Source organism: Stegostoma tigrinum, chromosome 9, assembly GCF_030684315.1.
Source record: "Stegostoma tigrinum isolate sSteTig4 chromosome 9, sSteTig4.hap1, whole genome shotgun sequence".
NCBI lineage: Eukaryota > Metazoa > Chordata > Chondrichthyes > Orectolobiformes > Stegostomatidae > Stegostoma > Stegostoma tigrinum.
In genome coordinates, this window is record NC_081362.1 from 28048732 (window position 1) to 28075535 (window position 26804).

General features: G+C 40.9%; 1 protein-coding gene across 7 annotated transcripts in view; it reads left to right on the forward strand.

Moving 5' to 3' along the window:
* The window catches only part of LOC125454586 (unconventional myosin-VI), a 224848-nt gene that overhangs the window by 26861 nt on the left and 171183 nt on the right, over positions 1-26804 (forward strand). The window contains exons 2-3 of one of the 7 annotated variants that reach the window (XM_059648448.1): positions 18082-18216; positions 19799-19878. The exons of 5 other annotated variants lie outside the window; for them this stretch is intronic. The gene's annotated coding sequence lies outside the window, so the exon portion shown is untranslated. The remainder of the gene's footprint in view (positions 1-18081; positions 18217-19798; positions 19879-26804) is intronic. One more of the 7 variants, XM_059648450.1, reaches the window with a different exon arrangement.

Here is a 26804-nt window from a genome sequence, read left to right on the forward strand (position 1 = left end):
AAACTGAAAACAAAATATTTTAACATTTCTATTTATTAATTATTCGAATAATTGGATATGTAGGAAGTTCCATACAAGTGGTGGAAATGGTTGACAATCCAATTGGACAATCAAAACCCTGGTTCAGTTTCCAATTTGCTCAGAAGGCAGTTTTCCATGTGTATGTGTGCACCCTCTGACTGCAGGCAGGAGCTCATGTTATGGCATCCAGGAATATGTCCAGCCACAGGTTGTTAGTATTACCCTGAAGCTAAGATGAGCGACTCTGATTTTATGCCTGTTGGCTATTTTGTCCTGTGTTTGAGATTTTGGAAGGTTTGGAAAGTTGGGTTGGGTGGCAGCAGTTAAGTCTGACCCAATCCTCAGCCATATTAGCCACTTTTTCAAAATGGAATGCTCCCCTTAAAAGGGATGAGAATACGTCCTGATTTCACTGCCACTCTTGTCAAGATCACCTAACTGAATATAGGCTTTTTAAGGCTGACTCATTTAAGCTTGGCCATCGTGGCTCATGAATTTAGAATTTTAATTTCCTGTCTGTCATGTTGTCCAATGTGTCCTGATATTTCAAGCTTTTAAAATTTGCAACTTCAATCGGAAAATTTGTAAGACAATTTTGTGCCTACAGCTATTTTATTACCTCTATTTACCTTGAAGTTTTAACCCTAGAAAATAACAACTGTATGGTATAGGTAATGACTAGGTATACTGTTGAAAAGTAGTATAACATTCTTTTTAGCATCCGTAGCATTTGTGTAAAGAATAGCAAGGCCAGGTCTGATATACAGCCACACTTCTGACATTGCATCATTCTGCAATCCATTCAAACAGGCAGCTGAATGCTGCAGTGTGCTAGGATTCTTTATTAGGCCAGCATGTGCATTTTTTTTCTAGTGTCCATTTGTTATTTTCGGTAAGTTACTTCAGTGGTGAAAAGCAAAAGTTGGATTACTACAGGGAAATGCTGGACAGTAGCTGTGACCTGATGGGGCTACGAGCTGTTAATGGCCATGTGTACCCATGCTTTAGTGTGGTAAGCTTTGATTTATTTTTCCTCAAATCTTATGCAGCTAGCTCCCCTCCTTTTTGTTGAGTTATTGTTCCATGGCTGCTAGGCTTCTTCTGATACCTCACTCGATTGTTAGCTGTATATAAACTTGAACATTTTCGAGTTAGGAAACAAGGAACAGTGGCACAACTATCTCATCTATACCTGTAGGATGCCCATACATAAAGCCATTAGAAATCGGCCATTTGGCCCTTTTAAGCCTGCTCTGCCATTCATTAGTGTCATGTCTGATCCAACATTCCTCACGCCCATTTTCCTCCCCTTTTCCTGTAACCTTTTGATTCTCCTGCTGATCAAGAATCTATTTCAATTTGAAATATACACAAGAACTCTGCCGTCACAGCAGTCTGTGACAAGGAGTCTCCAAGAGGACATTTTAGTGGTTTTGTGATGTAGTAATCCTGAATGATATTTGTTGTTTCAGCTCCTTGGGACCCATGTGCCAGTAGAACTACTTAGGCAAACTGAGCTTTGAGCTGCCATCATCCTGGGTATGTGACTTAGCCACTCACATCACAGATTGCTAAGCTAGTCAGTGATTAGCTGTTCTCCCCCCTGCCCCGTCAACCTCTGAGCCAGCCATGTGACACTGAATTATGAGATAACAAAGTGTGTAGCTGGATGAACACAGCAGGCCAAGCAGCATCTCAGGAGCACCAAAGCTGACGTTTTGAGCTGTGACCCTGACACTGAATTATATATGTTCTCAATGGTTGAACAATTTTTGAAAAATTTTTTTAAATGGGAAAGGTCAGGAGGGAAGATGATGAAAAACATTCTTTGGCAGTTTGATATGATCTGAAATACATAACCTGAAAAGATGGTAGAAGTAGATTCAGTAATAAGTTTTGAAAGCATCGGAACTTGAAAAGCGAAGATTTTAAGGACTGTGTAAAATTAATTGAAGAGTTGAAATAATTGAGTAGTCCTTTTCTTAAGACAGACTGTTAGAAAGTGGTGAATGGTCTCCTGTGCTCTATGGCTCAACAAGCACATGCACTTTTCTTACATACTGATTTGAAAGAATTGCAGATGCAATGGGCTGTTTCCATGTGTTGAAGCATTAATGGATTAAGTGTTTTTTTTAAATAGCTTGTTATAGGCTAAGTTTACTGACATTCAATTAACAGGCATTTTGTCTGTACACTAATTGCCTGTTATGTTTGAAATTGAGCAGTGGACTTTGGTTATGGGTGATCAGCTTCAATAATTTCATGTGATTGTTACTAATGACTAACTGCTGTATTTGTGAGCTTCAGGCAGAATCTTGAAGAGGGATGAATGGAATTTTAATTATTTTGGTACAAATATCATTGAAGAAAATGTCAGTGAGATGCAGAAATTTGTATGTTAATTTCTGGTGCTTGGTTCCGGTTGGCTTGTTTTGCAATTTGTGTGGTGAACCTGGAGTAGCTGCAGACACACCTGGCTTCAAATCTTTTTCCATTTGCAAGGAAAAAATGTCATGCTGAAAGTGAAGTTTGCGGAGATGGCTTTACTTTTTGATTTTATTATTGCCACTTGCACTGAGATCCAGTGAAAAATTTATTGTGTGTGCTATGCAAGCAGATTGTACGTACAAAGTGCATAGGGTAGCAAAACTGAGGTGTAGACTACAGTTTTGCAGCCAAAAGAAGGTACAGGGAGAAAAATCAGCACTAACATCTGAGAGGTCCATTCAAAAGTCTGATAACAACAGGGAAGAAGCTGTTCTTGAATCTAGTTGTATGTGTATTCAAACACTTATATCTTCTGCCTGACTAACGAAGGTGGAAGAAAGTATAACTGGGGTGTGAGGGCTCTTTTGTGTTGGTTGCTTTCCTTCAGCAGCGGCAAGTGAATAGACGGAATCATTGGATGAGAAACTGATTTGTGTAACACACTGGGCTGTGTTCATCAGTCATAGAATAGAATCCCTACAGTGCGGAAGCAGGCCATTCAGTTCAGGAAGCCCACACTACCCTCAGTGTCTCACCCAGACCTAACTCTCCCCCACCCTATTCCTGTAAATCTGCGTTTTCTGTGGGTAATCCTTCTAGCCTGCAAATCCCTGAATGTGATGGGCAATTTAGCATTGCCAATCTATCTAACCTGTATATCTTTGGACTGTGGGAGGAAACCCACACAGACATGGGGGAGAAAATGCGCAAACTGCAAACAGACAGTGGCCTGAGGGCGGAATCGAACCTGGGCCCTTCGTGCTGTGAGGCAGCAATGCCAACTATTGTGCCACCTCAAGTCTCTAGAGTTACTTGCAGCCCTGGGCAGGGCCATTGCCATATCACACTGCATCCAGATAGGATGTTTTCTTTGGTGCATCCATGAAAATTGTTAATAGTCTGATATGCTGAATTTCCAACTTAGCACCATTGATGCAGACAAAGGTGTGTCCTCCAATCTGTTTTCTGATGTTGATGTCTCACTTTTTCATTTTGCTGATGTTAATGGAAAGATGGTTGCCTTCACACCATGTTGGTAAGCACTCAATCTCTTTCTTGTACTCTTGTCATGTTGTTTGAGATCTGATCTATAACAGTGATGTCATCAACAAATTTTGTAAATGGAGAGAGATCTGAATTTGGCCATTCAGTCATGAGAGTCTGAGTACAGCAGAGTACACTAGAATGTGCAGCCTTGCAGGACACCTAGTGCTGAGAATTATTGTGGAGGTGGTGTTGTCACCTATTTTTACTGATTCATGGCCTACGGTTCAGGAAGTTGACCATTCAGTTACAAAAGGGGGAAGTTGATATCTGAATTTGGAGACAAATCTGTTTGGAATCATGATGTTGAAGGCAGAGTTATGGCCAATCAATAGGAGCTTGACATAGGTATCCTTGTTATCCAGATGTTCAAGGGATGAGTGTCTGCTTTTGCTGGTAGGTGAATTGCAAAGGATCCATGAACAGCCTTCAAATGTTGATGTGAACCAGAGATCTTCTGTTTTCTAAGGCCCTTCTAGTTTTGTATTGCAAAGACCTCTGTCAGTGTCAGTATCACCTGCATGGATCTTTTACAGCCAGCTGTAAATCTGTAAGATGATGAGAGGCATAGAGTGGACAGCCAGAGATGACTTCCCAGGGCGGAAGTTACTATAAGAAGGAGGCATAATGTTAGGGTGATTGGAGGAAGGTTCTTTACATAGTGGTGGGTGCATAGAATGTACTTCCAGCAGTGATGGTAGAGTCAGATACATTAGGGACATCCAAACAACTCTTGGATAGTTACATGGATGATAGTAAAATGCAAGGTATGCAAGTTAGTTTGATCTTAGAATAGGATAATAGGTTGGCACAACATCATGGGCCAAAGGGCCTGTGCTGTACTGTTCTATGTTCTAAAATTGCTAGAATATACTAAGAATGCTGTCTGTAAGGATTTTGGGGAACTCAAACAATGTAACACTCTCTCTCTAAAATAGATTGAAGTTTATTTGCTCCTATTTCTCATCTATGCTTCTTAGAAATACAGAAAAATGTCTCCAAGGTAGTTTGGCTATGCTAAATTGCCCATAGTGTTCAGGGATATGTAGATTAGGTGGATTAAAGGGGGATGGGTCTGGATGAGATGCTCTGAGGTTCAGTGCGGACTTGTTGGGGGGTCGGCGGGCGGGGGGGGGGTGTGTGGGGGGTGCGGGAAGAGCTTGTTTCCATACTGTAGGGATTCTATGATGGGAAATGTAGAAAATAGGAGTAAGCAATTTGGTGCTTCAGTTATGCTCTGCTGTTCAATATGGTCATTGTTGCAAATCCAAATCAGTACTCTGTTACTGCTTTGAATGCTGTAGCTCTAAGAATTACGTTGAACTACTTTAAACTTCATCCCAGAAGCAGTGTTAGTTTTCTCATGTACGCTGCTGTTTCGCCCCTCTACCTCACCATCACCTTTCCCAACTCCTCCAACAGCCAGGAGTGGATGACCTGAAATTTTCTTCAATTTAACTGTTGTCAGGACTGAAACTATTGTTTCCTGTTCCCACTTTAAACTTCAGTCCCCAGTTAGCGACTCTGCCTCTCCCTGGAAACAGTTTGCAATTAAAGCCAGTTTGTTCAAAACGTTGATGATGCATTTGATCAAGATGAGCTTCCTATCTCAATTTTTTTTTCTTTTTCTTTTTATTTTTTTTTCCATTTCCATTCCCAGAACATCACACCTTTTTTCACCCATGTCAGGTTATCTGCCATTAAAACCCTCACCCAGGTCTTTGTCGCGTCACATTCTACCCACAACAAGCTTAAGGCCATCAAAGCTCTGAAGCGTTACAACAAATCTCATTCCTGTAGCATCCATGTGCTCACTATTTCACATTAGCTCCTAGTCAAATCACGTTCTTGACTTTAAAATGCTCATCTTTGCTTTCAGAACCTTGATGGTCTTGCTCTTCATATCCTTTTGCCTTGATCCCTACAACCCTTGGATATCTGTGTGACCCTAATGCTACCCTCTTGTGTATTCCCAGATATATTTTCTCCACTTTTGTATCAGTGCCCTCAGGCTGACTAGGCACCTTCCTATATCTCTTTGCCTCTCTTTCTTTAAAGTCCCTTAAAGTGTTCCAAGAGGAACATTTTTTTGTCATCTGACTGTCTGCCTCTTTGTGTAGCTTGTTGCCTACCTTAATTTACGTTCCTATGAAGGATTTTGTGATGTTTCAATGTTAACAGTGCTGTATAAATGGAAGTTGTTAATAATAGTTAACTTAAAACATGATTGATCCAGGAATATGGTGCCAAGAGCTTAATGACATTTGGCCGATCAACCATGATTTAAGGTGTAATATCACTTAACCCAGTCCCCACCAAAGCCAATTACAAAGTTTGAGTTCGGAACTGGCTAAGGTTGACTGAGTAAATACACTAAAGGCATGGTGGCAAATGAATGCTAATATTGTGCATCATTATAAATATTCAAAATTGCATTGCATTGAAGAACAAAAACCACAGCAACTAAAATTCATGTGATTTTTACAAATGACAGCTTTAGCATAAAAGAAGAGGCTTGTAATGTTGCCAAGTATTATAATAAATCTGAGGACTGGGACTATTTTAGAGACCTGCAAAGGACACCAAAAAGTTGATAATACAAGAAAACTGAATAAAATAGCAACTTAACTGAGAAAATTGGAATACGGTTTTTTCAAGCTTTTAGTGCGGACAGCAATGGAAGTGAAATTAACCCTTGAAGTCAGCCAAGAGCAGTCATTATGGGGAAAATAGCAGAATCTTCAGACAAATATTTTGTCTGTCTTCACTGTAGATAAAACAAGTTGCACATCTGAAATGGGGTGCAACCTGATTTCTGATAAGAGGGAATTTAGGGTAATGAATTTGATTGGTGAAAAGCCATTGTAGGGACTTCAGGGACTAAAATCTGTCAAATCTCCAGGACCTGAAAAAATATCTAGCTGCAGAGAGAGTGCATGCATTATTTATGGATTTTCAAAATCCTCTATATTGGTAAAAGCTTCCAGAAGTAGAATGTTAATGACTCTAGCAACACTACTTCAAGAAAGATGGGAGCAGAAAAAAGGGTAACTGCAAGCCACTAAACAGTGGATCTTTTATATAGATGCCACGTTTGTCATTATTAAATGCAACAAATTAGACGAGACCCACCACACAACAGCATATTCACAGGGATTAAATTCACAAGTGAAGAAACCAACAATCAGTTTGTGTTTCTGGACGTTAAGGTAGAATGACCTGACAAACGGGGAGTTCCAAACTTCAGTATACAGAAAAGCAACCCACACTGACTAAATTGTTAACTTCCACAGCAACCATTCCAACGTCCAAAAACAAAGCTGCATTTAGGACACTATATTGAAATGGGCCAGGGCACGCTGCAACACTCAAATTATGCCGGGAAGAAGAATAACACTTGTATAAGAACCTCTCCTTAAATGGATATCCCCGCAATTTTATCCACAGATGCTACATAACAGATGTCACCAGGAGGTCACAGTATGCCCTAACACACTGACCACACTACCCTATATCAAGGACATACCTGAACTGACCACAAGACTCCGAAGACCATTCGGAATCTTGGTAGCTCATAGCCACTCTAGGACAAACACTTACCAGGATTAAAGACCTTATTCCCACAACATGCAGAACCAACGTGGTTTACAAAATACTATGCAATGACTACCACAAACATTACATTAGACAGACAGGAAGGAAACTAGCCATTAGAATACATGAACTTCAGCTAGCAGCAAAACAGCATGATGAACTCCTTTAGCATCGGTACACTCGGACGATGAAGGCCATCGGTTTAACTGGGACGAAGTAACCATAGTAGGCCAACCCAAACATAGAAACGCTTGGGAATTTCTAGAGGCATGGTTCCTCACCAGTACTTCAATTGGTAAACATTTAGAATTAGACCCCATATATAAACCCATACAGATTAAAACAGAAATGTTCTCACCAAAAGGAACGGACAGTATAAATTCCAGGCAGAGTATAATAACACTGCTTCATTGAAGGCTCCACTGATGATGTCACCTAGCATGGCGATGAAGCGTCTGAACAAAAACAAGCCAGCTTGGTGAGCAAGTCAACAACCTCCTGTACAACCCAGGCTTCAGATCTTTGTCAGTACTTTAAACAAGCCATTTCCTAGACATCAGTCATTAGGAAAGTGCTGGAGTATGTTGTTAAGGAAGTCTTAATGTATTTAGCAATGTCAGTATGGTATTATAAAAGTTCTTGAGCATGTAAGTAGGGTAATAAAGGAAAAGCAGTAGTAGTTAATAAGGTGCAACACTGAAGAATGAATACATGAGATAAGGCTGGATGCAAACAGCAGGGGAAAATGAGGCAATTTTAAGTTGCCAGCTTGACCAGTGGAGTGCTGATTTGTAAATAATATTAGTCACTTGGATGAATGGACCAAGCATAATGTATGTAAGTTTTCTGATGAAACAAAGCTAGGTGGGAATGCAAGCTGAGGAGGACACAGGCTGCAGTGAGAGACTGGTTAATGACTTGGAATCAAAATCTCTAATGGAATACAATGTGGTGTGTAAGGTTTGTTGTAAGGAAACAAATGTTTTTTTTGGAAAGGGTGAAGCTTCCAAATATTAATGTTCAGAGAGACTTGGATGTGTTCGTACAAAAAAAACATGTTAGCATGAATGTACGACAAGCAATTTTAGCTAATTACATTGACCTTGTATTTGAAGGAGATTGGAGCAGAGGAATAAATATACTTTTGCTGTAATTGTGAGATAACAAGGCGTAGAGCTGGATGAACACAGCAGGCCAAGCAGCATCAGAGGAGCAGGAACGCTGACATTTCCAGCCGAGACCCCAGCTTTCCTGCTGGCCTGCTGTGTTCATCCAGCTCCACACCTTGTTATCTCGGATTCTCCAGCATCTGCAGTTCCTGTTATCTCATTTGCAATAACCTATTGTTTACTGGGTTATATAATGCTGCTGCTTCCTGACAGCACTCTGTGTGTACCTACACATGATGGATTGCAACGTTTCAAGAAGGTGGCTCAAAATTAACTCCTAGAGATGGGAATTAATTGTTGGCCTTGTCAGTAATGCTTGGATCTTGTAAATAAATAAAATAATTTTTTAACACCAAAGGTAATTATTTATAAATGCTTCCACAGAATTTGCAGCATCTGTGAACTGCTGACTTCTTGCTTTGAAAGTGTAAATTTTACGTTAATCATTCTCATTCTCATTCTAGATTCATAGTAAGTGCATTAGTGAGTGTGCTAAATGATTGAATAATTTTGGATAAGCAAGTAGCAGCTTCCCAACAGTATTCTAGGGGATCATTTGCAGTTTGCAGCTCTTTGGAAGGGCGATCCAATTGATCCCACTCACTTAATCTTTCCTGTAGCTTTTAATTTTTTTCCTTCAAATAGTTATGCAATTCCCATCAGAAAGTTAATTTTGACTCCACTTCAATCATCCTTCAAGGCAGTGCGTGCCGGATGTTCATAACTTGCTGTTCCTTTAAAAACTCTTTATGTTCCCTCTGGTTCTTTTGCCTATCAATTTAAAACCCTTGTCGCTTGGTTACCAATTGTGGTGGTGCAGTGGTATTGTAAAGGACTAGTAATTGAGAAGCCCATCTAATGTGCTGGGGTCATGAATTAAAATTGTATCACAGCAGCTGTGGAATATCATCAGTCGTTCCTCGTGGTCATTAAAGGGAGTGTGTGCATGTGCATGCATGTCAGCAGGAACAACTTGCTGTTGGTGTTTCTGCTTCCTAACATGTTTTGTGAATCTGCTGACTTCATGAGATGGCCGATATGCCTGCAGATCTGTACTTGTAATGAAGTAAGTGGATTTTTGGGAGCACAGGGAATTGGTTAAGCACTTTTTAAGATAAATGTTATAAATACTATTTCTCTGCAAATCTATCCATATATAAGTGATACAGTATATCTTCAGTTGTTTTTAATTGGGTTTTAAAATTGTACACTTAAAGATATGTAATTGCAAATTAGTGCTATTAGTAGTGGTGTGACATGACTTAGTCAATAAGGCTTGACTAATATAGAATAGATGAATCAAAGACCAGGAAAGTCCCAAATTTAAATCCTGATTTGTACTGGGATAGTTGTTCTTTAGTCAGGTTTATAGTTGCTCTTGATATCAATTGGAAGATATCACTTTCAGATTCCCATTCCTATTGCTTTGAAGTTAAGTTTTTTTCATGTAGTTCTTCAGGAAACAGGAAAAGTCTTTTGTCACTGCCTAAAATGGAATCATGATGCAATGAGTCCTCTTTTGTGCCTGTGCACATTTCATTTAGAGGTCAAATACAAGTGTGTAGAGTGATGAAGCAAGGCAAATGTTTCATTTTTTTTTGGTCCGAAAATAGAAGTAATTTTCAGCTTCTGGCCAAGGTCCAAGGTCATATTTGGCTAATGGCATATATACAGTATTGGGCACAGTTGTGTTCTGTTTGACTTTCCATTTCCTACCTTGGACACTGTCCTTGTCACTATGCTTGTTTATGTAAGTGGCTCTCAATTCAGCCATGTTTCAAGCTTAAAAAATCTTGTTCATGTGGTCAAATTCCTCCTTAGCCTTATCTATCTGTTTCTCTGCAATCTCCTTGAGACTTGCCAAGAGTCTAATTCTGGCCTCTTGTGCACCACTAATGTCTTTTGTTCTACAGTTGCTGGCCTTCGCCTATCTCAAACTCAAACATTGAAGTCAGCACCTAACACCTCCCTCTGCCCCGCTGTCTTTTCTCCTCTATACTACTTAAAACTACTTATACTACTACTTAAAACTGTCTTCAGACCAAGCTTTTGTACACGTCTTCTAATATCACTCACTTTTATGTGTGGCTCAATGCCAACTTTGGACAGATGACACTCCTTTGAGCAGTTTGGAATATCTATGATTCCATTTTATGGCACATGTACATAATAAAGGAAATAAGCATAATGGAGGAGGTTAGGCCTTCAGCAAATTCACTTTTCTTTCCTGAGATGAAGGCAAGGGGCTCTTGTGGTACTGTGACAGTGTCCCCACCTCCTGGGCCAGAAGTCTGGTTCAAGATCAACTTGCTTCAGAGGTGTGTCATAACACATAACTAGGTTGATTAGAAATATCTCTGTAGGACTGATTTCAGGGATAGTCAACATCGCTTTGTGTTTGGGAAATCATGTCTCACTAACTTAAAGTAACAGCAGATTGATAAGGATAGAATGGTGGACTTCCATAAGGCATTCGACAAGGTTCATCTTGGTAGACTGGTTAGGAAGTTTTGATCTCATGGAATACAGGGAGAAGTTGCCATTGGATACAGAACTAGTTTGAAGATAGAAGACACAAGGTGGAGGGTTGCTTTTCAGATTGTGGGGACTGTGGCAAGCGGTGTGCCACAAGGATCGGTGCTGGGTCCACTGCTTTTTTTTTTGTCCTTTGTTATGTAAATGATTTGGATATGAACATAGGAGATATACAGATGACATCAAATTAGAGGTGTAGAGGTCAGCAAAGGAGGTTACCTCAGATGGGATCTTGGTCAGATCAGCCAATGGGCTGAGGGGTGGCAAATGGAGTTTAATTTAGATAAATGAGAGTTACTGCATTTTGGAAAGGCAGATCAGGATAAGACTTTACACTTAAATGGTAAGGACCTGAACAGAGTGTGCAGGTTCATAGTTCCTTGAAAATGGAGTTGCAGGCAGGTAGGATCATGAAGGTGTTTGATATGCTTGTCTTATTGGTCAGTGCATTGTTGGGAAATTTAGACTGAATGTTGTTTGTATTTTGATTGAAATTGCATCTGAATGAGGGTACAAAATGAAAGTGACATGCCTTAGTTTGGGCTAACACTAATCTGCTTATATTCATGTGGTATTTTATGTGACCAGTTTTTTAAAATTAATATTTGAAAGAAAATCTTGCACTCTATGGTGTCTACCTTGACCTCCTGGATATCCAAGCTTACTACTGCTGAAGAAGTAATTCTGAAATGTAAGAAGTGTTGTAATGTATGAAACACCAAATTTACTCTTCTTTTGACCTTAGTATGTGCAATGTGGCGTTGAAGAGTTAATCTGTTTTTAGTGATAAGTATTTGGAGGATGAATATTGACGAGGAGAACTCCACTAATTGAAATAGTACCAGGGAGTCTTTTGCACCAACTTGAGAAAGCAGCCAGGGCATTGGTTTAATTCTTTACCTTTTAACAGTGCAGCTATCTCTTGGGCTAGATTTTATGTCCTTGTCTAGTGTGGAACTGGAACAATAACCTTCTGACTCAAGAATGAGTAACCACAGTTGATTGAAGGGTTAAACGTTGAACTGTTGAATTGGGTGCTGAGGCAAGATCAGAGTTGTGCAGCTATGTTGTGCTTTAATAAGTACTCAACAGTTTCCAGAATATGGCTGTAAGGTGGTGTCCTGGGACTGCAGTACCTAAAGACTGAAGATTGTACAGTCCTGTCCTGTCTGATACTATACTGGTTTGAACAATGAATGTTCCAGTAAAAGATCCAGAATTCAAGTCTGGTTGAGGAGCTTCGTTCGTTTTGCCAAACACTCAGATCTTCTGTAAAGACCTGAGATAGATGCCAGATTTGTGGCAATCTTAAGTGACAACTATCTGAAAAGTCTATGCCTCTGTCAGTAAATTGAATGTCATTGCTTCATCACACTCTTGTCCAGTGTGATGCACATATTTCGATAGTTTATTATGTTAATTGGTTCCATTATTTTGTATATTTATGCCCTGTATTTTGATAATGGGCATCACAAAAGCCTGGTTCACATCTGCTAGGACTTGTCTGCTTTGCTGATTTCTTTGTAATGACGTTTTGTGCTTTGCAATTCTCCTGTCTGTTTACCTGTTATGCTTCTGAAGTGAAATGGAGTAAATGATTTTTTTTAATTGTTGAAACTAAGTTCATTTATATGGTAAAATTTCCAAAGTTTTAAAACCTCAGAATTAGTGTTGTACCTTCTGAAGACCTGTGCTCTTCATCATTTTTGACCTTAACAGAGCTGCCTCAGAAATGGATTGATGCTGCTCTTAGCACAGGTTAATGACTGGGGACATAGGTTTGAAACAGAAACAGAAATTGCTGGAAAATCTCAGCAGGTCTGGCAGCATCTGGAGAGAAATCAGAGTTAATGTTTTGTGTCCAGTGACGCTTCTTCTGAATTGCAGACCTGAAACATTAACTCTGATTTCTCTCCACAGATGCTGCCAGACCTGAGATTTTCCAGCAATTTCTGTTTCGGATTTCCAGTTCTTTTTGTTTTGGGTTTGAATCTAACTGTGGCAAATGGAGAAGTTTGAATTAATAAAATCTGGAATAAAAAATTGCCTTAATGTTGACCAAGTAGCCGCTGTTGATCTTTATAGAGCTAGTCACAGTCATACAGCACAGAAACAAACTTTTTTTGGTCCAACTTGACCATGCTAACCAGGTATCCCAAACTGAACCAGTCCAATTGTCTGTGTAGAGTCCATGTCCCTCTAAACCTTTCTTCACATACCTGTCAAAATATCCTTTTAGATGTAGCCATTATATCTGCCTGTGCCCCTTCCTCTGGCAGCTCATTGCATATTGCACTGCCCTCAATGTGGGGGGAAGAAAATTGTCCTTAGTCCCTTTTTTAAAATCTTTGCTCTTCTTAAATCTATGCCCTTTAGTTTTGGACTTCCCTACGCTTGGAAAAAGACCTTGGCTATTCACCTTATTCATGCCCTTCATGATTTTATGCACCTCTTTCAGGTCACCTCTCAGCCTTTGTTCCAGGGGAGAGGATCCCAGTCTCCCCTGTCCCTTTTTAGTTTAATTATACCCTTCCTATAGCAGGACAACAAGAATTGTATGCAGTATTCTAAAAGTGGCTGCACCAAACATCTTGTATAGCTGCAGCATGATGTCCCACTCTTATACTCAGTGCTCTGACCAATAAAGGCAAGCATGCTATATGCTGCCTTCACCTGTGTAGTTACCATCCCCTTAAAAGGTGATAGTGTAAGAACTGTTGATTGCTGGAGTCCGAGATAACACAGCAGGCCAGGCAACAGAGGAGCAGGAAAATTGATGTTTTGGGTTGGGACCCTTCAGAAATCGGACTTTTAAGGAACTATGTACCCTGCACCCTTGGATCCTTCTGTTCAACAACACTCCGCAGGACCCTATCATTAACTGCAAGTTCTGCCCTGGTTAATTTATATAAAAAATCTGATATTATACCAGATAGTTTAGGGAAAGAATGTTATGTAGTATGCATCATGGCAACATTGGACCTAGTATGGTACCAAGGAGCCTGCAGTAAAGCTGATGGGCGGAAATCAAAGGGAAACCTCTTTAGTACCTGGACTTGCACTGCTGTGACACAATTTTGAAACCAAATAAGACACAACAGTCCACCTTAACTGTATTCTATACAGTAACTTGAAGATCTACCCCTGCTGTAACTGACCCTGTGACTTGAAAAATGCAGTAATCCCTGTAATTAACAAAAGCAAACATAAATCTTATTTCTTCGTAAGCATTTAAAGTATCAACTTTAGTCCCAACCTCCCCTTTACTGGATCATAACTACTGACTTTCAATAACTATCAAAATTGCAATCTGTTGTAACGGAAATTATGATATAAGCTGAGGAATATGGGTGCGGAGAAAGTTGTGATACATACATACATACGCGCGCGCGCATACGCTCCCCCGCTTTCTTTCCTCCCTCATGTTCCCCACGTCCAGAAGCACACTTCAACACATATGCAGGGAAAGTATCAAGGCAAAAGTGCTGCTATGGGAATGCAGGCACAGGATGTCAACAGGCAATTTGCTTATGGAGACTATTATAACCAACTTGATTGCACCCATTGTGTACGTGACCTGGAGGGGTCATGGATGTTGGTCAAGGTTGGCTATTCACCAAACAGGACATTGCTTTGGAGTAAGTTGACTATTGTTGTCAATTGTAGCGCCAAGAGACAGAGATTGAACCTATCATTTGGCTAATTTTCATAGCACAGTTCAGTCTAACTGTAACCAGGTAATTAAACTATATTGCACAAATGATACCATTAAATTTGTTAAAATACAGTAGTTTATATTATTATAGTGGATAAATTGTTTAAGACTTTTGGAATATGGTTTAAAGATTCTTTGAACATGACACACAACCCATCAAACTTCCATCTCATAAAATATGCAATTGGATTTGCCTTTGGTTCCAGCACTAGTTTCTAGCTTTGAATTTGTATTGAAACACATCAGTTTAGCTGTCATTCATTGTGCAGTGAAGGAGGTTATTGTTCTACTACATTTTATGTTCTCGCCTCTTTAAAATTAACTTTGAGATGTATTCTTTAAATCTGTGATAATGCACTGATAAGTTTTAAATGAAGTTTCACAAATTGAACTTCATTGACATGAATGACCTGTCATTTTGTATGCAAATATACAGCAGACTGGACTAGAAGACAATGAAGTGCATTTGTGCTTGTGTTAGGAGTTTAAAGATCCATTATTTATGTAAAGTTTCAAAGACGTACTTGTGATGAAACATTAGATTCAATTTAGCACATTCGCGTTGGACAGAAACTGAGTGTTCTTGATAGTGCATGACAGTGAAACTGATCCTAATATGACTTGGTGATTTTGTTTGACCAGTGATGAGTGTTGCTGTATTGCCTGAGACTGATTTTGGATTGTTTGTTTGTGTATTGGCTGAGACTCGGGTGATTAAGACAAGAGGAGGGGCTGTTTGCTGATGGCACAGTGGGAGAGAAGGTAGTCAAAATAGATGCTGCCAGACCTGCTGAGCTTTTCCAGTAGCTTTGCTTTTGTTCCTAAAACTCTGAGAAAAGCAGGTCAGAGGTGCTTGGATTCTTGAGGCAAAGGGTGGCTGAACCCAGGTGCACTGGCTGAGCTGTGGGGGGCTGTGACGGTGGTATTTAGAAAAAGAATTGAGGGAAGGTGATGGTGTGTTGGTATTGTCACTCAACTAATAATCCAGAGGCCCAGGCCATGTTCTGGGGTCTTGTACTCAAAAGGGCGGCTTAGTGGCTCTAGTTAGCACTGCTGCCTTACAGCACCAGGGACCCGGGTTTGATTCCACCCTCTGCCGACTGTGTGCAGTTTGCACATTCTCCCCATGATGTGAGTTTCCAGTGGGTGCTCCAGTTTCCTCCCACAGTCCAAGGATGTGCGGGTTAGGTGGATTGGCCATGCTAAATAGCCCATAGTGTCCAGGGGTGTGTAAATTTGGGTGGAGTAGACATGGGAAATGCAGAGTTACAGGGAAATGGTAGAGGGATGAGTCAGGGTGGGATGCTCGTCAGAGGGGTGGTGTGGACTTGTTGAGCCAAATGACTTGTCATAATGATGAGCTCTCAACCTGACCCTCAAGTCTGTCTACCATCTGCCGGCACAAATCCCGAGCGTAATGGAATATCCTCCATTTCCCTGAATGAGTGAGGTGCAGCTGCAACAATACTCAGCTTAATATCCAGGACAGAGTAGCCTACTTGTATAGTACCATCCACCACCTAAATATTCACACCCTCACTGCTGATACATAGTGGCAACATCTTAGATGCTGCTTGGCCTGCTGTGTTCAACCAACCCCACACTTTGTTATCCTGGAACTATGTCACCATTCCTTCATTGTCACTGGGTCAAAATTCTAGAACTATGCAATAGCTCTGTGGGCATAGCTACCTCCCCAGAGCCGCAGCCATTCAAGAAGATTCGCCACCAGCATCTCCGTGGTAATTAGGAATCAGCAATAAATGTTGCCTGAACCAGTGAATCACCATCCCATGAATGAAATTTTGGGGAAGAAAGCAAATTGTATTTTTTTTTTCAATTTTTAAGCACTTGTGTAGTCCTGAAACTTCTTCGTGTGTCTCTCTTATCAATAACCCAGGAATTGTTTCTGCAGTGGTTTGTTGACTTGATTGCTTGTTCATCTCTTTTGGGTTTTCCCAGCTTTGTGTCTAGCATTCACTTATGAATTTTATTTTTCAAGCTTTCCATTTGATACACAGACTATGAGGTGTCTTTCTGTTGCCAAGTTCACTAATGGCCTGTTGGGGAAGCTGCTCTATAGCTTTGAGAAACCACTTACCTTTTAGTGTCTTTGCGGATACTATAATGGGTTTTGTGGTTTTCTTATCATTCTTATCAGCCTTAGTATTGTTGAATCATGGTAAAATGAATTATTTAGTGCACCGAGAAGAATTATTTCATAAGCCTCATTGTTTCAGATGTCAGATCTTCAAATTGGGACTTTTTCTTGCCAACCATTGCTTCAATTCTTTGGAAAGAAGCTAGTAGTGAGTCAAAACAGTTATGTTCTTGATGCCTAATAGTCTTTGCGGGGGTGGTGGGAAGGGTAATTCTATGGATCCTCCTATAAACATAAACTATTTGAATGTATGTTGGAGGTGCTGTGAAATTGTTTAAAAATATGATTCCAATATTCATTTTTCAGTTTGCTTCAGTGAACTGGCAATGGGCCAGGAATGAAGGAAAGAGGAGCTTTCATAATTGGTTGTATTAATGCTAACTCTTAAATTTTTTTTTGACTCCAGTTTTATTACTGATCTTTAAAACATTACAAGTATGAAATGATTTAATAATGTTTAGTTGTATATTATGCATCTCTCTAATTGCATAGTTTGTTGAAGTGCAAATATTTCAATAACATTTCATTTCCTTAACATATTACTGTAAACCTTTTACCTATTGTGATCAACTTGTCACCTAACCATTTTGTGCCTCATATGGGCAACAGTCTAATGTAAGTTTTTATACCAAGGCATTTATATATGGATTTAGTAAAGTTGATGATAAAATAGAGAAACCAGAAAGGTTGGTTTTGCTTCAGTGTTCCTTCATGATAAGCTGTAAACATGTAATCCTTTTTATTTACTCTCTCAAGCAAATATTGAAAATGTCTGTGTGAGACCTGAAGTGAGTTCCTTAAATCCTGGTACAAATTCAGAAGTGGCTTGTCATTCCTGTCAGAAATTAATCTTGTAAAGTTCTGTGTGTTTGAAAATGCTTACAGATCCCACTGCAGCTTATAATGTTCCTATTTTTGTCTCGGTATGCTGTGTTTGTTAGAAAATTCTACATGTACAGATGTGAGGCTTCATCAAAGTGGAGATATATCAGAATCCCTGCTTCTGGGATGCGATTGGGATAAATTGGGATTTTAACATGATAAAATACTTCAAGGTGCTTCACGGAAGTGTTATCAAGCACAATTTGACTCCCAGCCACATAAAGAAATATGGAAGGAGTTTCTTCATGGGGGTCAGATGGATATGGAACAGTTAGTGAGAAAATTCCAGAGTTTTGGGTCTTGGTAGCTGAAGGCATTTATTGCCATTCATGGAAAAATTATGTCGAAAGGGCCAGCATTGGAACAGTACAAATATGAACATTGAGACTGGAAGAGTTTACAGAAAGGGTGAAATCATGGAGGAATTTGAAAACCATACTGAGAATTCTAATAATGAGGCTTTGTTTAACTAGGGCCCCGCTGTACTTCAAGTATAGTTGTGTTGGGTGACTAGAACTTGAGCTAGAACGTGGATTGTGTGGATTTTTCGCTGACCTCAAGCTTACAGACTGGCAAGTGGGAGTTTACTGAAATATTCAAGTTTAAAGGTAAGACAAATCATGAAGATTTCATCAGTTGTTGAACTTAGGCCAGTTTAGTATCTGATGATGCCCAGTTTGAGTCCCACTAGGCCTCCACTCCTATCCTCCATTATAGCCTTGGTTCAAAATGTGGTCAAAAGAGCTGAATTCCAGAGGTGAGGTGAGAGTGACAGGCATTGACATCAAGGAGCCCTTGCAAAACTGGAATCAATGAAGAACTATCCCTCAATTCCCAATGGTTAGAGTCATACTTGATGTGGGAAGATGGTTGCGGTTGTTGGAGGTCTGTCACTTCAGCTCCAGGATATCTCTGCAGGAGTTCCTCCAGCATAGTGTCCTATGACCGAACATCTTCAGGTTGCTTCATCAGTGACCTTTCCATCATAAGGTGAGAAGTGGGGATGTTTGTTGATAGTTGAGCAATGTTTAGCACCAATCACAACTCCTCAGATACTGAAGCAATAAGATCTAGACAGTATCCAGGCTAGGGCTGACAAATAGCAAGTAACATTTGTGCCACATAAATTCCAGGCAATGGCAATGACCATCGCCAGTAAGAGACTATCTAACCACCACCCCTTGTCATTCAGTGATATTGCAGACCAGAAGCTAGGAATACTACAGGTGAGTAACTCCCTTTCTAATTCCCCAAAGCCTGTCTGTCATCTACAAAGCTCAAGTCAGGAGTTTGATGAAATACTTGCCGCATGCTTGGATGGGTGCAGCTCCATAAATGCCCAAGAAGCTTGACACTGTCCGTGACAAACCAGCCCGTTTGATTGGCAATGCATCCACTCTTCCACCATTGATGGTCCATACAGCACTCTGTACTATCTACATGAAACACTGCAGAAATTAGCAAAGATCCCCAGACAGCACTTTACAAACCCGTGACCACTTCCTTCAAAGACTAGGACAGCACATATACGGGAACGTCAACTGCAAGTGTCCCTCCAAGCCATTCACTATCCTGACTTGGAACTATATCACCATTCTTACATTGCTGGGCCAATATCCTGGAAAAGTCTAAAAGCATTGTGGGCCAGCCCACGGCATTTGGACTGCAGCAGTTCGGATAGGTAACTCAATACCACCTTCTCAACAACTAGTAGGAATGAACAATAAATGCTGGCAAGAAAGCGACACCCACAGACAACAAATGAATTTTAAGAAGTGATGGCATGCAGGCGATAAGATGTAGTCTTCGTAAGAGTGAGGATGTGTGGTCAGAAACTCCCCTTGCATCATTTATGGTACTTGTGTACAATCTAGTGTTGCCTGAGGCAATCACCAGGTGAAGGAATGGAGTTTCTGCTGGATACTAAAGTCAATGACTTTGGACTCTCCAATATTGAGAGGTACAACTTCCCTATTACAGTAATCAATGAAACAAATTTAGATAAAGCAATCATTTATCTATCAGTCCATGCATTTTATAAGGAAAGGTACTTTCATTTCCAGTTAGCACAATTGAAACATACCGCAGAAATCTCCTGATACTGTCCTCTGGTCTATAGGCAGTAATACAAAAAAAAACTCACTTCTCCCTAGAATACCAGAATGATTGATTCATTTGTTGTCCTTCCAGATTCAATCCAATCAGTATACCAGAATAAATTTCTACCAACAAGTCCATCTTGATGGTTCAGTTTTGCATGCATATCAAAGGTACTGTCAGTTTTGTTTCTTCCTATTCATCCCTCTATAATCGGGAATCAAATTTTGCAGATGTTCAAACACCAAAAATGGTTAAGCCTGATGTTCAGTTGCTTCCGTTCCTCCAACCCAATAAATTATTTGTGTGAGAAAGCAATTGCCCCTTTTTGTGCTTCAAGATTTCTGCTTGTGCTCCTTTTTTCCCCATGATAATTCAGTCACAAGGGCCTTTTTCTGGGCAGAGTTAATAAGTTCACTGTCTCCCTTTTCAGAGCATTCTATTTCACCATTAATTAAACACTTTTAAAACAATTGTCCTGTGCAAGTCTCAAATTTGTAATAGTGGATAAAATTTCTGCTTTTCCAGAAACAGATATTCGATAAGCACTGTGGCAAATTGAGGCAGGGAGGATCTGAGGGAGTTGTTAAGGATGATCTGATGTGATTGGTACACTTATGCAGATTTTAAGTAGTTTAGACTAATGTTGCTGAAGATCAGTATGTGGATAAGAAATATGAAGGGCTGAGGATGGATCTTTTGAGGCATGCTTAAGATATTAAAGCCATTAAGAAGAGATTCTCTGCTTGGAACTGGATATGTGAGAATGGAGCCAGGTGACACTAATTCTGTCCAAGTAGATAATAGTGCAGCAGTGTTGAAGGGAAATGGTATGGTTAACTGACTATAATAGATGCAGATAGGTTGGAAACAGAAGAGAGTCACCTACTTTTCAGATTCTGAGACGTTCTATGCCATGTATTTTGTAGAAATACTAGCAACACCTTTTATTTCCCAATGTTTATTTTCCTTCTGTATGCATTTTTGTTTAATAAGTAATTTTACTCTTTTAAATTAATTTTCAATTCATAAATAGTAGGTTATGTTCTGCTTATCCTTTATGTCAACCAGCATACGTGGGAAATGTATACTAAACTAGCAAAGGAATCTAATTAAAGATAATAAAATGTGAGGCTGGATGAACACAGCAGGCCCAGCAGCATCTCAGGAGCACAAAAGCTGACGTTTTGGGCCTAGACCCTTCATCAGAGAGGGGGATGAGGAGAGGGAACTGGAAGAAATAGGGAGAGAGGGGGAGTTGAACCGAAGATGGAGAGAAAACAAGATAGGTAGAGAGGAGAGTATAGGTGAGGACATTTTATTATCTCGGATTCTCCAGCATCTGCAGCTCCCATTATCACTTATCAAGGAATCTAATTAGTTCACATTTTGTTTGGCAAGTTCTGAAGTTCTTTATTCTTGCAATTTATTTTCTCTCTAAACTGCCACTACAAGTAGTAATTTGAAATGGGATAGTTTTTGTTTGGGAACTTTTTTGTTTTTGTTCATAAAGTTGCTGGAAAAGCTCAGCAGGAAAGAAGGGGGGAGAAAAAAGTTAACATTTCAGGTCCAGTGACCCTTCTTCAGAAAAGGGGCCAAGAAATTGAAGTGACTAATGGCATGTCAAAAGTTCTCAATGAACTGATCGAGTGCAGGTAAAAAGGAGGGATCCAGGTGGAGGGAGAGTTATGGAACTGGGCGAAAGAGTCTGTGGGACAGGAAGAGGACTCTTAACCGAAGAATTGAGCATGCAAGTGAAGATGGTGGAAGAAGAGTTTGATGTCATGTGGTGCCTGAAATTCATTAAGGTGGGGATGTAGAGGAATAACATTCAGCATTGGAGAGTGGAAGGTTAGGAGAAATGGTGAATACCTGATAGGAGGTGGGTTTGGGGAGAGGGGATGGAATCCGAGGGAAGGGGACGAGAGGAAGGTTCCAGAGGGCCATGGGAATTTTTGAGTTACTGCGTCTGTGGGACTTAGTGTCTGAAAGGAGGAAAAAAATTTCTTGTTACCACAATGAATGAGCTGGAGGCTGATGTGGAACTGTAGGGTGGTGCAGCCTTGAGCCAGTGTTGCGACACTAATGGAGAGAAAGGTCGAGAGTGTGCATGTGGCACTGCATGGTGTGGAGTGTGGATCTCGGGATGTGGTGAGAGTAGCTGTCTAGAATGTTGAACATCACAGAGATACCAGTGATCCTGGGAGGATTCAAAACTTGAGGGATGAAAATTCAGTTGGAATCCACGCGGGGTGAGCCTGAGCCAGAGGCAGTCACCGAGGAATGTGATATGGCTGTGGGAATGAATTCTATCAAATACTTGGTCAAACACCAGCAGTGACAGTGAAATTCATGTCGGTGGGCAAAAAGAAAGATTGGAATGGAAATCACATCAGAGAGAGGAGCAGAACTTTTTCAAGGTGGGCATGCCTAGAAGAAATGTGGCAATGAGTTTAATACAATAACAAAAGAAGTGTGGATCCTGTAAATCAGGAACAAAAACAAAGTTGCTGGAAAAGGCCAGCAAGTCTGGCAGCATCCGTGAAGGAAAAGACAGAGTTAACATTTTGGGTCCACTGACCCTTCCCCTTTTTTTTAAAACGTTTAATTTTGAGGGCCTGAACATTAAAGAAATAGAAATGTATGAGCAGGATTGTGTCCCAAATTGTTTTCCTATTATGTTATAGTCTGTATGAGTTAGAGGCAAACAGGCTTTGAAGATTCATTTTTCCAGCTTTTGTCATGGATTTGTATTCAAATGTTGCTCAATGGAGTAGTAAATTTGGGAATATTCGTTGTGGAATAGTTTAATACACTGAAAGAAATTCACATTAATACGGCAATTTTTGTAACCACCAGACATAAAGTGCTTTGCAATCAGTGAGATACAATTGACATGAGCTCTCAATTGTCAACATTTAATCAAAGTTAAGCATTAAATAACAACTTTCTCTGACTTTACATACTTCTGTGTAAATTTATTTTTATAATTGCAACTTTGCCTGCGCTATGCAATATTAGTGCCATATTTCTTTGCTTTCAAGAACAGAAATTCATAGTGGGAAACAAACTCTATTCAATATAAGGCTGTAGGAGAGGGTTAGAATGTTTCATTTTTTAAAAATTCAAGTGTAGACTTTTACCAATGAGAACCTTGCAATGAGGGTAAATTTAGTCAGCAGTAAGTTTTAGAAGATGGGCAGACGATAATTGCACAATACTTTTTTTTTAAGATTCGTTATTGACCTGCAAAGCAACAAGTTTGAAATGTGTTGCTGTAGATCTTGGAAGATTTTTCTTTCTTTTACAATTCAACCATATTTAATAGCTGCAACATATAAATTATGGAAAAACAAAATAAAACAATGAATACAAATCCTGGGGATCTGAAACAAAAACAAATTGCTGGCAAAGCTCAGGAGGCCTGCCACCACTTGTGAGAAGAAAGAGTTAATGTTTCGAGTCTGACTCTTAAGAACGCTCTGATAAGGAGCCATTGGACTCAATGTGAACTCTGATTTCTTCCCACAGATACTGTCAGATATGCTGAGGTTCACTGGCAATTTCTAACACATGGCTTTTGGCCATATCTGTATGACTTCAATAAATTTCTGTTATGCAAGTGTCTCGGCTACAAGGGCCGAATTAAGGTTATATTTATCAGAATCGCTGACTGAATAGTAACACTTTTGTCATGGTTATTTCATATATATAATTGTAAGCTTCAATTTTTATCAGTCAATATGCATCTTGAAATAAGACCTCTTGATCATGCAACACTTGGGTATGGTCAAATCATTTCTGTGAAATGTATCAGGTTGTAGTCCTATCAAGGAATTACACAGTTCTTAATGGTTATTCTGCCATTGATAATTGGAAAGCAAACTTTTTTGGAAAAAGCCACTTGATCACTTAGGACATATATTGTCCCATTGGGAATATCCAGCATGGGTTCATAAAGAGTAGGTCATGTTTAACTGATTTGGTGGAATTCTTTGAGGACATTACTTGCATGGTGGATAATGGGGTACCTGTAGATTTAGTATATATGGACTTCCAGAAGGCATTTGACAAGGTGCTACACCACAGGCTGCTACATAAAATAAAATTGCAGGGTATTACAGGTAATGTGTTGGCTTGGAGAGAGGATTGGTTGACCAGTAGAAAACAGTAGGGGTAAATGCGTGTTTTTCTGGTTGGCGGTCAGTGGCTAGTGCTGTGCCTTAGTGATCAGTGTTGGGACCTCAAGTGTGGTGTGCCAAAATTTGATTTGCAGACAACACTAAGGTGAGTGGTAGAGCAAAGTGTGTAGAAGACACTGGAAGTCTGCAGAGGGATATAGATACCCATAGTGAGCAAAGGTCTGGCAGATGGAGTACAATGTTGATAAGTGTGAGGTCATTCATTTTGGTAGGAATAACAGTAAAATGTTCGTTTTTTAAACGGTAAAAAATTGCAGCATACTGCTGTGCAGAGGGACTTGTGTTCTTGTGCATGAATTGCTAAATGTAGGATTGCAGGTGCAGCAGGTGATGGAAAAAGGCAAATGGAATTTTGTCTGCCATTGCTAGAGGGATGGAGCTTAAAAACAGGGAGGCTAAGCTGCAGCTATGTAGGGTCCTGGTGAGGCCTCCTAGCGAGGCCAAACCTGGAATACTGTGTGCAGTTTGGGTCTCCTTACTTGAGGAGAAGGGATGTACTCACACTGGAGGGGGTTCAGAGGAGATTCCGGAGTTGAGAGGGTTGGATTATGAGGACAGACTGAGTAGACTGGGATTATACTCATTGGAATTCAGAAGAATGAGGGAAGATCTTATAGAAACAAACCAGATTATGAAGGGAATAGATAAGGTGCAGGCAGGGAGGTTGTTTCTGTTAGCAGGTGAAACTCGGACTAGAGGTCATCGCCTCAAAATAAGGGAAAGCGGATGTAGGACTGAAGTCAGGAGGAACTTCACCCAAAGGGTTGTGAATCTGTGGAATTTCCTGCCCAGTGAAGCGGTTGAGGCTACCTCCCTGAATGGGTTTAAGACAAGGCTAGATACATTTTTGAACAGTAAAGCAATTCAGGGTTATGGTGAGTGGGTGGCTAAGTGGAGTGAGTCTCAAAAAGATCGGCCATGATCTTAAATGGCGTGGCAGGCTCGAGGTGATGGATGGCCTATTTCTTCTCCTAGTTCTTATGTAGTCGTTGTAAGTTGCATTCAAATTGTTAGGCCTTCTACTTTTTGACTTGAGTATCATGAGCAGTTGTTGTTATATGTTCGTTTTCCCAAAGTGCAGCATTATAAATTTGGTTCTAAAGTGGACATAACTTTTACCACGATAATAAAGTGTGAAGCTGGATGAACACAGCAGGCCAAGCAGCATCTCAGGAGCAGAAAAGCTGACGTTTCTTCAGAAAGGGGGATGGGGAGAGAGGGGGAGGTGGACTGAAGATGGAGAGAAAAGAAGATAGGTGGACAGGAGAGTATAGCTAGGGAGGGGATAGGTCAGTCCAGGCAGGATGGACAAGTCAACGAGGCGGGATGAAGTTAGTATGTAGGAAATGGAGGTGCGGCTTGAGGTGGGAGGAGGGGATAGGTGAGAGGAAGAACAGGTTAGGGAGGCGGGGACGAGCTGGGCTGGTTTTGGGATGCAGTGGGGGGGGAGGGGAGATTTTGAAGCCTGTGAAGTCCACATTGATGCCATTGGGCTGCAGGGTTCCCAAGCGGAATATGAGTTGCTGTTCCTGCAACCTTCGGGTGGCAGTATTGTGGTACTGCAGGAGGCCCATGATGGACATGTCGTCTAAGGAATGGGAGGGGGGACTTAAAATGGTTCGCGACTGGGAGGTGCAGTTGTTTATTGCGAACCAAGCGGAGGTGTTCTGCAAAGCGGTCCCCAAGCCTCCACTTGGTTTCCCCAACGTAGAGGAAGCCACACTGGGTACAGTGGATACAGTTTACAACATTGGCAGATGTGCAGGTGAACATCTGCTTAATATGGAAAGTCATCTTGGGGCCTGGGATGGGGGTGAGGGAGGTGGTGTGGGGGCAAGTGGAGCACTTCCTGCGGTTGCAGGGAAAGGTGCTGGGTGTGGTGGGGTTGGAGGGGAGTGTGGAGCGGACAAGGGAGCTGCGGAGAAAGTGGTCTTTCCGGAAGGCAGACAAGGGTGGGGATGGAAAAATGTCTTGGGTGGTGGGGTCGGATTGTAGATGGCGGAAGTGTTGGAGGATGGTGTGTTGTATCCGGAGGGTGGTGGGGCGGTAGGTGAGGACAAGGGGGATCCTGTTGGGGCGGTTGGGTGTGAGGGATGTGTTGTGGGAGATGCGGTCAAGGGTGTTCTTGACAACTGCGGGGGGGCTCGGGAGAGTTGCGGTCCTTGTAGAACGTGGACATCTGGGATGTGCGGGAGTGGAATGCCTCATCCTGGGAGCAGATGCAGCTGAGGCGAAGGAATTGGGAATAGGGGATGGAATTTTTGCAGAAGGGTGGGTGGGAGGAGGTATATTCTGGGTAGCTGTGGGAGTTGGTGGGTTTGAAGTGGATATCAGTCTCTAGCTGGTTACCTGAGATGGAGACGGAGGTCCAGGAAGGTGAGGGATGAGTTGGAGATGGCCCAGGTGAATTTGAGGTTGGGCTGGAAGGTGTTGAAGTGGATGAACTGTTCGAGCTCCTCTTGGGAGCAAGAGGTGGCACAGATACGGTCATCAATGTAACGGAGGAAGAGGTGGGGTTTGGGGCCTGCATAGGTACGGAAGAGTAGATTAGAATCTCAGATAACACTAGTCCATCACTGAAGGCTGTGTTATTTAATGTCCCATCTTCAGTATTCCATGTTTAACTGAGGCAGTGCTTGAGTGGATGTAGATTAACTTGAGGCAGTGTTTGAAGAAGACCAGGGAGCTCTCCCCAAGTCCTCGTCTTTCCCTCAAGCCATGCAACAAAATCTGATCTCTTTTATCGGGTTCTGGTGTTTGCAAAATATCTGTAATCTTTGCAGAGACAGCAACAAAGATTGCACTTCAAATATAACTTATTAGCTGCAAAGAACTTTGAGATATCTTCCAGTACTTACTAAGGTATTATGCAAATGCATATTCTTCCACTTAAGATG